General features: G+C 38.2%; 1 protein-coding gene across 1 annotated transcript in view; it reads right to left on the bottom strand.

The window, feature by feature from the left end:
- LOC149840273 (folate synthesis bifunctional protein, mitochondrial-like) overlaps positions 1–9673 on the bottom strand; it is a 32445-nt gene extending 22772 nt beyond the window's left edge. Inside the window, exon 1 of the mRNA XM_090003090.1 lies at positions 9533–9673. The gene's annotated coding sequence lies outside the window, so the exon portion shown is untranslated. The remainder of the gene's footprint in view (positions 1–9532) is intronic.
- Between the last annotated feature and the right edge of the window lie 2982 nt (positions 9674–12655).

Genomic DNA, 12655 nt, shown 5'->3' on the forward strand with positions numbered 1-12655 from the left:
TCGTAGTCTTCACCATATTGTTGTGTGAATCCTCGAGCAACAAGTCGCGCCTTATATCTGTCAATACTTCCTTCAGGCTTATATTTTATTTTATAAACCCATTTTGAGCCAACTACATTCTTTCCTTCTGGCCGAGGGACTATTTCCCAAGTCTAGCATTCATGAAGAGCTTCCATTTCTTTATTCATAGCTTCAATCCAATGACGGGATTTAAGAGTTTGATTAAAACAAGTGAGTTCTTCTTGTTTTGTGAGTTGAGACATAAACAACTGGAAATCAAGGGAGAAGGTCTCATAACTCACCCATCGTTGAATAGGATGCTTAATGTGTGATGGCCTTTGAGCCGAATCATTGGCGATGCTTTCCTCCACATTCCTCGGCTCTGTATTTTTGTCTCGTCTAGTGTATATCTATCCAGAGAAACGTTCTACGGGGGGTGGCTCAACTGGAGATAATTCACCATGTATTTGTGAGTCATTCAACTCCCTACTCGAGCCGAAGGAAGGACAATTTGTTTGACATGTTTCTCCTGTATTAGCAAAAAGATCTGCGCTCATCCATGGATCATATACTTCTAATTCTCGAGGTGGCAACACGGCAGAGTCATTGACCTGAAAATTTTGTTCATCAAAAACAACATTTCTGGAGGTCCTAATATGTTTTGTAGTAGGGTCATAGCATCGATAACCTTTGTATTCATCTGCATACCCAACAAATCTGCACTTAACAGCCTTGTCCTGAAACTTACTTCGCAGAGATAAATCAATATGTACATAACATTCACAACCAAAAACACGCAGTTCATCGTAAGAGGGATGTTGCCCAAATAAAGTATAATAGGGAGATTTCTGATCCAAGAGTGCCATAGGAAGACGATTTATGATATGAACAGATGTGTGAAAAACTTCTGTCCAGAGACTAGCGGGCACATTGCTATCATGTAACATGCTCATCGCGCTCTCGACAATGTGCCTGTGTTTCCTCTCCGCAACTCTATTTTGTTGAGGAGTATGAGGGCAAGAAACCTGTCGGCTTATTCCTTTATCCCGAAGAAAGGCAATAAACTCGTTCGACGAATACTCTCCTCCACCATCACATTGTAAATGCACAATATCACAAGCAAACTTTGTTTTGACCATCGAATGGAATTCCCGAAATATTTGAAAAACTTCATGCTTGTGTTTTAAGAAATATATCCAAGTATAACAGGAATAGGAATCAATAAAGACAACATAGTAACGACTGCCAGAAAGAGAAGGAATAGGTGTGGGTCCCCAAACATCGGAACAAATAATCTCAAATGGCTTTGAAGCTCTTTTATTTATAATATGAAAAGGAAGAACATGGCTTTTGCAGAGTTCGCATGAAGAACATTTATTATTATTATCAAAAAATGAACTTAAACTAGACTCTGGAAGGAGACCATCAGATACAAGATTTTCAACGAAACCTCGACTACAATGTCCCAAACGACTATGCCAAATATCTGGCTTATTACAATGAGATGAATTAAAAACTTCCAATGAAGGAAAAAACAAAGACTCTGGAGGCGAAGACACTGAAGAATGCTTGGACGACTTCAACTGGTGGACTGGGACTGAGGGCGAAGACACTGGAGGAATCTCCTTGAAGACGTACATGTTTCCTTGTCGCTCCCCCTTAGCGAACGTCTCCTTCGTTTGTAGATCCTTAACATAAACAGAAGAGGGAGTAAATTCGACGGAAGAATTCATATCGTCAACAAGTTTAGCTACAGAAACAATGTTCTTTTTAATATTATGAGCAAGAAGGACATTTGACAAATGAAGTGAGGACTTTGACATAGGGATATGTGCATTGCCAGTATGACTAATGGAGCGATAAGTTCAATCTCCCGTAACTATACTACCTTTTTCAAAATAAGGCAATAAGTGAGATAACTTACCCGTAACATGTGTGGCGGCACCTGAATCAACATATCATTTGCCTTGTTCATTTTGCTTGATCGTCATCTGTGACAATGCTGATAACAAAAGTTGTTGCACATCTGTGGATGGCACTTTTGTGTTCATAGCAGTAGTTGATTTATTCTCAATTTTGTTTAGTTTTCCTCTATTCTGTAGATTGAACCAACAATCAGCTTTCACATGTCCTCTTTTGTTACATAAGAAACAAGTGGGCACTCTCCTCTGATTTCCTGTATTAAAAACCCCTGAAATATTAGGTGTAGGCAAAATACCACGTCCTCCCTGCCCGAAATGTCCGCGGCCTCTGCCTCCTTGATGCCCTCCATTCCCTCGTCCAAAACCTACAGAAGTGTCCATGGCCAAAACTGAATGAGGACAAGCTGATTCATTTTCTGTTGCCCTTTGCTTCATAATCATCTCATGCTGGAGAAGTTTCGCTTGGAGGTCGTCAAAAGTGGGCAAGTGAGGAAGGCATGATAAAGCTGTGGTAAACATGTCAAAATCAGGGCCCAATCCATTGAGAAGTTGTTGAACTTTATCTTTATCTGCAATAGTACTTCCAACAACAGCCAATTGATCAGTAATACTCTTCAAGCGGCCTATGTATTCCATGACAGCCATGGAGCCTTTCTTCAAACTTTGAAATTCATTTTTTAAGTACATAACTCGGGCTTCTGATATCTGAGAGTATGTGTGAGACAGCTTACTCCACAGATCTGCCGTAGTGCAATCATCTGAAAGAGTAACCAACACTTCTTGAGAGAGTGTTGACGTAATATAAGCAACCAAAGACTGATCCCGCTTCCTCCAAGCTGTATACTCTAGATTCTTAGTAGAAATGGTAATTGTGTCACCCTTCTCATCCTTGGTTTCCTGCAAAATAAACCGTGGTGGTATAGGAACTAAACCACCCAAATGTTCATCGAGATCCTGACTCCGTATAAAAGGAAGGATTTGCATCTTCCAGGTCAAAAAATTAGAATGAGTAAGTTTTTCAGTAACGAGCTAACTCAAGAAATTGACAAAGAGTAATCCATAGCAGTGAAACGATGAATAAGCAAACAAGATGAATGGGAAGAAATAAACAGATTTGAGATCACTTAATCAATCAGTAAACCTTGAATAAGGCATATACCTGCACTACCAAAAGTGTTGCACAAAGAACACTAAAACAACAATAAAGGAAAGGAAAAACAGGTCTGAAAATCAGTCGTTGGTGTTTAAGAGAAAAAAAAATATGGAACCAACACAGGTCTGAAAACCAGTTGTTGATGTTGAGGAAAAGAGGAAATCAACACAGACGATGGAATGAAGATAAACAAATACCAATGAACGAGAGTAACAAAAATGAGTAACAGAAAAGAAGAAAAAAAAAAGGTACCAACTTTCAGAAGATGAGATTTCAGATAAAGAGAAGATGATCACGTTGGGACCTGTCCACGCTGGGGTTGCCGTTCACGATGAAGAACCACGATCTGCACGGCTGGAACTGTCCACGCTTGGGTTGTTGTTCACGCTGACGAACCACGAGATGATCACGCTGGGACTTGTCCACGCTGGGTTGCTGTTCACGATGAAGAACCATGATCTACACGCTGCTCAGGGACTTTTTCAGATTTGTTGTTCACCCTGGAACTTCTTCACGCACAGGATTAACCTAATGCTCTGATACCATATCAGATTTGTATACAGGAAATAAGGAGAGAGAGAGAGTGAGAAAGAGAGAGAGAGAGAAATTCACAATGGTTGGGGCGGCACTACAATACACGACCTCCAAAACCCTAAACATTATAAAGTAAAAACATATACATATTACAAGAATGTCATTAATGAGATCCTATTTAACATGTGTTTCATATAATATGCGTATGGATCTGGATCCAGATCCATACGCATATGCAAACTGTATTCTAACACAAGTAAGGTCTCGTGAGGGTTTGTTGTGATACTATCCATAAACATCCATGCCCTGTATATATTTGGTTCATATATTAATCAAACTTTTGAGTCCGAACTTAGGTCTTAATCGGGTCATCTTATTTGTCACCATACCCGAACCCTATAGGGTTTGGTCCAAGTCGGGTCAAGGTAAATCAACTCATTGACAGCCCTATCTCAAACCCCGACTTTCACTACAATTTTTTTCTAATCATATAATTCGGATTAGAAATCACAACCAAGATATTTGAAATCTCACAAGCCGAAGTGATTCAGAATCAACATTTGATTTGAAACCACATAGGCCCTTTTTCACATGTTTGGTTGGTCATGAGAAATTGAGTCATATGATTCTGACGGGGCTCAACCAAACATGCCCTAATCTCCGGCCCATATAATAATCTCATGTGAGATATGAAGTTATTGAGATCATTAGGCATTCACTTCAAAATTCCTAAAGACTTGATCCTGCTAAACCTCACACCAATAAGTGAAAAGCCACCATCCTCAAATGACACACAAATTTTTAATTTTTCTAATTTCTCATATGAGAGATTAGGTCTCCGCATTCATGGCACTAGAGGAAGAGCCTTTCAAATCCTACCAAAACAAGGTAAACAAGGGCAGACAAAGCTGAAAAAAATATGGATAACCATTTCACAATGTCAAGCAAAGAGATCATTATCACATGAGATTCTAATTCACATGATTTTGATTCTCATGAGATTTCAAATCTTAAGTCTTATTTTCATATTTGCAAAAGCAACCTAACATGCCCTAAATGGACCATCTTTGATAAGAATTGGATTGTATTAATGCATAAATTACATTTGTTTTTATATAATGTATGCATGAATTTCATTGATTTTAATGTTAAAATACCCACAAGTTAATGAATTTTGGTGTTTTTGTGTGCAAGGAGTTTTCGGTGGGAATTTCGTCCAAATCGAGTGCAATTCGAGCATTTTAGAGTTGTTTCAAAGCAGTTGGAGCGAAGATATGGAGTCAAGATCCAAATCGTACACGCTCCAATATCAAATCCAATTGGACAAAGGTTAAAAAGTCAAAAATAACCCTCCATAGGAGGAGCCGCCTTGGAATTGTTATAAAATAATGGTATTTAAATGTAGTTTTAGAAATAAGTATTACTTTTGAGTGTTTTTTAAAATAGAAATGTTAGAAGTGTTTTTAAGAATTTAGAAATTAACTTTTTTAAGTTATCATTATAAATAGGTTAGGAAACCTAAGGAGAGGGGATCTTCTCCTTAGGAACTGCCACCAACCCCCCTCTTTCCTCCTCTTATTTCCCAATGTGGGGAACTCTCTCTTCTTTCTTCTTTCTTCTTTCTTCTTTCTTCTTTCTTCTTTCTTCTTTCTTCTTTCTTCTTTCTTCTTTCTTCTTTCTTCTTCTTTTCCAAGTTAATTTCACATGCAAGAGTCATTTGGCATCACTCCTCACGTTGTGGGCAACCTCTGGAATGCATCACCATAATAGGGAAGATTCACCCTTTTCTCAACCTAATCCAAATAGATATAATTTATGCATGATCAAATTTCCCCACGCTTAATGTTTGCTATTACTTGAGCAAACAAATCTAAACTACCAAAAGGCACAAATAAAGTAATCAAAACAACTACCTAGCCTAACTTACTTTCATAGGAATCACGGTTGCATTTAGCATATGCAACAAGCTCTTTAAACTCCCAGGTTACCCTAATGGACGAGTAAAGTCTCGTGAGGGTTTATTGTGATACTATCCACAAACATCCATGCCCTGTATATATTTGGTTCATATATTAATCAAACTTTTGGGTCCGAACTTAGGTCTTAATCGGGTCATCTTATTTGTCACCATACCCGAACCCTATAGGGTTTGGTCCAAGTCGGGTCAAGGTAAATCAACTCATTGACAGCCCTATCTCAAACCCCGACTTTCACTACAATTTTTTTCTAATCATATAATTCAGATTAGAAATCACAACCAAGATATTCGAAATTGCACAAGCCGAAGTGATTCAGAATCAACATTTGATTTGAAACCACATAGGCCCTTTTTCACATGTTTGGTTGGTCATGAGAAATTGAGCCATATGATTCTGACGGGGCTCAACCAAACATGCCCTAATCTCCGACCCATATAATAATCTCATGTGAGATATGAAGTTATTGAGATCATTAGGCATTCACTTCAAAATTCCTAAAGTTTTGATCCTGCTAAACCTCACACCAATAAGTGAAAAGCCACCATCTTCAAATGACATACAAATTTTTACTTTTTCCAATTTCTCATATGAGATATTAGGTCTCTGCATTCATGGCACTAGATGAAGAGCCTTTCAAATCCTACCAAAACAAAGTAAACAAGGGCATACAATGCTGAAAAAATATGGATAACCATTTCACAATGTCAAGCAAATAGATCATTGTCACATGAGATTTCAAATCTTAAGTCTTATTTTCATATTTGCAAAAGCAACCTAACATGCCCTAAATGGACCATCTTTGATAAGAATTGGATTGTATTAATGCATAAATTACATTTATTTTTATACAATGTATGCATGAATTTCATTGATTTTAATGTTAAAATACCCACAAGTTAATGAATTTTGGTGTTTTTGCGTGCAAGGAGTTTTCGGTGGGAATTTCGTCCAAATCGAGTGCAATTCGAGCATTTTAGAGTTTTTTCAAAGCAGTTGGAGCGAAGATATGGAGTCAAGATCCAAATAATACACGCTCCAATATCAAATCCAATTGTACAAAGTTTAAAAAGTCAAAAATAGCCCTCCATAGGAGGAGCCGCCTTGGAATTGTTATAAAATAATGGTATTTAAATGTAGTTTTAGAAATAAGAATTACTTTTGAGAGTTTTTTTAAAATAGAAATGTTAGAAGTGTTTTTAGGAATTTAGAAATTAATTTTTTAAGTTATCATTATAAATAGGTTAGGAAACCTAAGAAGAGGGGATCTTCTCCTTAGGAACTGCCACCAACCCCCCTCTTTCCTCATCTTATTTCCCAATGTGGGGAACTCTCTCTCCATCTTTCTTCTTTCTTCTTTCTTCTTTCTTCTTTCTTCTTTCTTCTTTCTTCTTTCTTCTTCTTTTCCAAGTTAATTTCACATGCAACAGTCATTTGGCATCACTCCTCACGTTGTGGGCAACCTCTGGATTGCATCACCATAATAGGGAAGATTCACTCTTTTCTCAACCCAATCCAAATACATATAATTTATGCATGATCAAATTTCTCCATGCTGAATGTTTGCTATTACTTGAGCAAACAAATCTAAACTACCAAAAGGCACACATAAAGTAATCAAAACAACTAACTAGCCTAACTTACTTTCATAGGAATCACGATTGCATTTAGCATATGCAACAAGATCTTTAAACTCCTAGGTTACCCTAGTGGACGAGTAAGGTCTCGTGAGGGATTGTTGTGATACTATCCACAAACATCCATGCCCTGTATATATTTGGTTTATATATTAATCAAACTTTTGGGTCCGAACTTAGGTCTTAATCGGGTCATCTTATTTGTCACCATACCCGAACCCTATAGGGTTTGGTCCAAGTCGGGTCAAGGTAAATCAACTCATTGATAGCCCTATCTCAAACCCCGACTTTCACTACAATTTTTTTCTAATCATGTGATTCGGATTGGAAATCACAACCAAGATATTCGAAATCTCACAAGCCGAAGTGATTCAGAATCAACATTTGATTTGAAATCACATAGGCCCTTTTTCTCATGTTTGGTTGGTCATGAGAAATTGAGCCATATGATTCTGACGGGGCTCAACCAAACATGCCCTAATCTCCGGCCTATATAATAATCTCATGTGAGATATGAAGTTATTGAGATCATTAGGCATTCACTTTAAAATTCCTAAAGTTTTGATCCTGCTAAACCTCACACTAATAAGTGAAAAGCCACCATCTTCAAATGACATGCAAATTTGTACTTTTTTCAATTTCTCATATGAGAGATTAGGTCTCTACATTCATGGCACTAGAAGAAGAGCCTTTCAAATCCTACCAAAACAAGGAAAACAAGGGCAGACAATGCTAAAAAAAATATGGATAACCATTTCACAATGTCAAGCAAAGAGATCATTATCTAGAAAGTACAACCAACACATTTCTAGTGAGTTCTACAAAGCCTATTTATAGCTAAACTATAATCTCTTTGCCACTAGAAAGCATACAACAATTTAATGACCAACATGTAGAAATCTACAATAACCAAACATGCATCATGTTCAAATTTGTTGATCCTAACAATAAAACAGATCTCTAGAAACTCATGCTTTGTAGGATTGATCTTCTTTTAGACCACGTTTATTGTCAATCATGGTGTTCTCAACAAAATGAGATTCTCGAATTTGAATTTTGGTTTTTAACCGATACAAACCAACACACACGTATGCAGAACCTACATTCATAGAATTTTTCATAATAATAAGCTTGAAATTTTAAAATTTAAAAATAAAACAAAGCTTATTAGGGTTCGAAATTGAAATCAAGTTCTAACTATAGGATGAAACATAAAATGTATCAACCAAATCCAAAAATGAATCATGATTCCAACATAATTTTACAGGTTCCAACGTTCTTGACATGCGAACGCATCTTATTTCCTGAGAAGATGTTTCTTTCATGCTCTATTTATTCTTTTTTGTTTAGAAATGCTTGCAAAGAGTTGGCAATATGCACCGTGACACCAGAATCAATCCACCAACTATGCAATGAAACATGAATCAAATTGTACTTATATGAAATGAATAACTTATTACATTTATTTTTTATGCTTCAAACAGTCCACCTTCTTATGCTCATTCTTCTTACAGAAGAAACACTTTATAGAAAAACCTTCTTCCTGGGATTTAGCTTTCGTCTAAGAATTGAAACTCTCCCAGAAGGCTTTCTTTTAATTTTTCTTTTTGAAAAAACTTTTCTTTGGCATCGGCCTCTGTTTTTTCTTATGAGAGAGCCATATGTGCACTCGACACCCTCTCACTCATAAAAAAAATCAGAGTTTACCTGCCGGTGGAGGTGAGGAGGGCGTGGATAGCTGACCGCCTCACCGGCACCGTTGGCTGATCTGATCCATCGCAGGAGTGCCGCCATGGCCGGACCTCCATGCCGTGGCCGAAACCCCAAAACCCATGCATAGGCTGGGTTCTTCAGGCGATTGAGTGTCGATTCTGCTCTGGCCGGCAATCCAGCTGCCATCGCCGGGGAGCTGGAGTTGCTTTTCGCCGGGGGGTCGCCGCTTCACCGGCGACCTCCCCTGTCACCAGATGCACCGAAGGGGCATTTGCCCTCTTCTGTTTCTGCAATGGCCGGTCAACCGGCTGCCGTCGCCAAGCCGCAGGCGTCGCCGGGACGGGGGTGATTTTCGCTGGAGCTCGCATCGCCGGACCACGATTGAAACCCCAGAGAGAGAGAGTATCTGGAACGGTGGCGCCTGTTTCAGGACATGGTGATCGGTGGCCATTGCCACCGCCGGCGGACGGGGGTGGAAGTCGGCGACTGGTCACCATCCTCCGACCGTCGCCGATGCACCTTTAGCCGGCCACCGGTGGCAACTGCAGCCCCGACGACCCTCTGTATAAAAAAATAAAAAAAAATACAGAGCCTTACCTGTCGAGGGGAGCGTTGCCGGGGTTTTCTGCCGTGGCTCGTCGCCGGGAAACGGGGTGTTATTCGCCGGCCGGCCACCGGTGTCGGTCGCCGTGGGGCGACGTTCGGTTTCTGAGAAAACCGAAAGCTTTCGGTTTCTCAGAAACCGAAAGGCGTCGGGCCTCATTTTATGCTGGGTACCAGATCGGATCGGTGTACCGACCCGGTGACGGGCCCGATTCGGGTATGCTCGGACATCGGGTCGGTCCTAACCCTGGATTGAACCCGAACTCATTAGTGTTCTGGGTCTGATCCGGAGAGCCCAAACCTGTTTGGATCGGTCAGACCCAGATCCTGTATCGATCGGGTCAGATTCGGATCCTGTATCGATCGGGTCAGATCGGGTCCTATTTAGACTGTGTCAAACCCGGATCCTGTTTGGACCGGGTCAGGCCCGAGTCCTGTTTGGATCAGGTCAGACCCGGGTTTTTGTTATGGATCGAATCTATATTCGAATTGAATCGGATAGGATTTGTAACACAATCCAAACATTATTTACTCCTGAACTGGATTAGTGATTGATACGGCCTTTTGGGGGACTAGTTCGGAGCCTTTTTTGTCGAGGGTTTTCGGTTTTTCACTGGTTTCAAGATATAAAGACCGTGTTTTCATGAATCCATGAAAAGATAAAGATTTTTTTATTCGGTTATAGGGTTTTATGAGCTTTTGTTCATGATTTGTACTAGTTCATTAGGTTTAGAACCGGTTTAGACCTTTAGATGATCGGTCTGGGGTCGTTTCACATCGGTTCAGAGTGTTTTTAGGCCGGTTTCAACTTATAAACCTTGGGTTTTACCCATATGAGTATATCTTTGTTATTTTTCATGTTTTATAACTATTCATTGTTAAGAAAACATAACTGATGCATGTTAATTCATGTGTTTTATATTGGTTAAGTTATGCATAATGTTTTTAAGCATGAATTATGACTAAATTCATAACATTTTATCATCAAAATTAGTTTATAGATATAAGTTAAAGTATGAACTTGTATTTTGATGATATAATATATATTTTGTGATGAATATACATGCATTAACATGTGTGCGTAGGCATGTTCTATAATATGAATATGATCTCGATAAAAGATCTTGATTGACCAATTCAAGCAATCATCAAAGTAATCTGAGTTACGTTGATTATGAATTTTTTAGACCGTATTAAGATTCGTTATTATGATTGTGTGTGACTTTATAAAACAACGTTTTAACCCAAAGGTAGGTCGTTGTATTCCAAATTCATACAGGGTGTAATAGTAGATGTGTATTATAGCTCATGAAGCACATTTGTACCCAAAGGTACACTATTGAATTGCCTCTGATTACATGATATGTTAGTTTCACCAACTGAAGTCGATTCCTTGTGAATTAAAGAGACAGAGCAACTATGAGTATTGTTGTTTCCACCAAAGTGGAACGATAATGACTCACCTATGTTTGTCTCAAAAAAGGTGAACAATAAAGGGTCTTCACTTTTACCTTTTTATCACGAGTCTCATATAAGTAATAATAATGTCTTTCTCTTTCATTCCTTGTTGTATCAGGATATTTCCTTATCGATGGTTCTAGTAACATTCTCCTATTAGACGAATCTAATTTTTCATATTAAAAAAAAATAGTGTTGTTCACTCTAAGTTACATAGACATAGATTTGGCCATTAGGACTCACGAACGTGAGCTCTTACAGAGCAGAGCTGAATAGAAGATTTTCTTTGAGTAGTGGGAGCACTCGAACAAACTTAGCATATTGCTTTTGCAATCTCGAGTGACTAAGAATATTAAAGGTGTCATTCTTCACTACAGGATAGTGAAGGAATTTTTGTAAGCTATTGAGGCTCAATTTGTCAGTTCTAATAAGGCAAGGGCTAGTAAACTTATGTCCAAATTGATATCTATGAAATATATTGGTGACAGTCACATCTGACAATACATTTTTGAAATAAGGAACATTGCATCTCAATTGAATGACATGAAGTTCGTTATTTCTGATTCTTTCTTGGTCCATCTGATTTTGACCTCATTACCTACTGAATATGAACCCTTCAAAATCTCTTAAAATACACATAACGATGAGTGGTCCTTTAATGACCTCTTGACCAAGTGTGTTGGAGAGACTGAAGGGTGAAAGGGTGTCGAGTGCATATATGGCATCTTATAAGAAAAAATAGAAGTCAATGCCAAAGAAAAGTTTCTTCAAAAAGAAGAATAAAAAGAAAGCCTTTGGGGAGAGTTTCAACTCTCAGGCGAAAACCAAATCTCAGGCAGGATGCTCCTTTATAAAGTGTTTATTTTGTAAGAAGAAGGGGTATAAGAAGGTAGACTGCTTGAAACATAAGAAATGACTAAAAAATAAAGGTGATAAGCAAACAATCATTTTAAGCATGCAAACAATAAGTGTTTGCTCGAGGAGTAGCAAACAATAAGCATTAGGAAATTTAATAATATATGAATATGCATTCATTTTATTACATAAATCATGCATTTAAGTGTATTTTATTGGTTTACATTTCAGGCTTATGATATTACAGGGTTAAAGAAGTCACGGTTCGAATCTTACAGAATTAAGAGATAAAACATGGAAATTATGGTCGTTTTACGATTCTGAACTGAATCTCAAGTCAATTCTGACCTTGATCCAGTCCAAAATGCATTAATTGGATCTTGCATCCAATACTAATGTGTTTAGCAACCACTTAAACCCAAACCCACTTCAGAATTTTCAAAAACTCCTTTTCAATGAGTCAAACCCTTTTTTTTTTGCAAAAATCCAAATAGTTATGTATTAATTTGTAAATAAGAAAAACTTTAAGAAGTTATTTTAACCTAAAAATTACTATAAATACATAGCATTGGGGTGTGTGAAGGGCCTCTTCAGCCCAATTCATGCCACCTCTATTCTCCTGTTTCCCTCTTCTTTTGCTCCAAGCTTTTCTCCTTTCTATCTCCTTTCTCTTCTTCTTCTTCTTCTTCTTTCTCTTTTTTTCTCATAAAGCAATGGAGTAGTGCTGGAGTTCATTCTGAATGGGAGCTGCATATCTACATGGTTGAAGATCACTCAAACTCATTGAATTTACAAGTTTGATGA

Source organism: Nuphar pumila, chromosome 4 (genome assembly GCF_984573655.1).
Source record: "Nuphar pumila chromosome 4, dmNupPumi1.hap1.1, whole genome shotgun sequence".
Classification (NCBI taxonomy): Eukaryota; Viridiplantae; Streptophyta; class Magnoliopsida; order Nymphaeales; family Nymphaeaceae; genus Nuphar; species Nuphar pumila.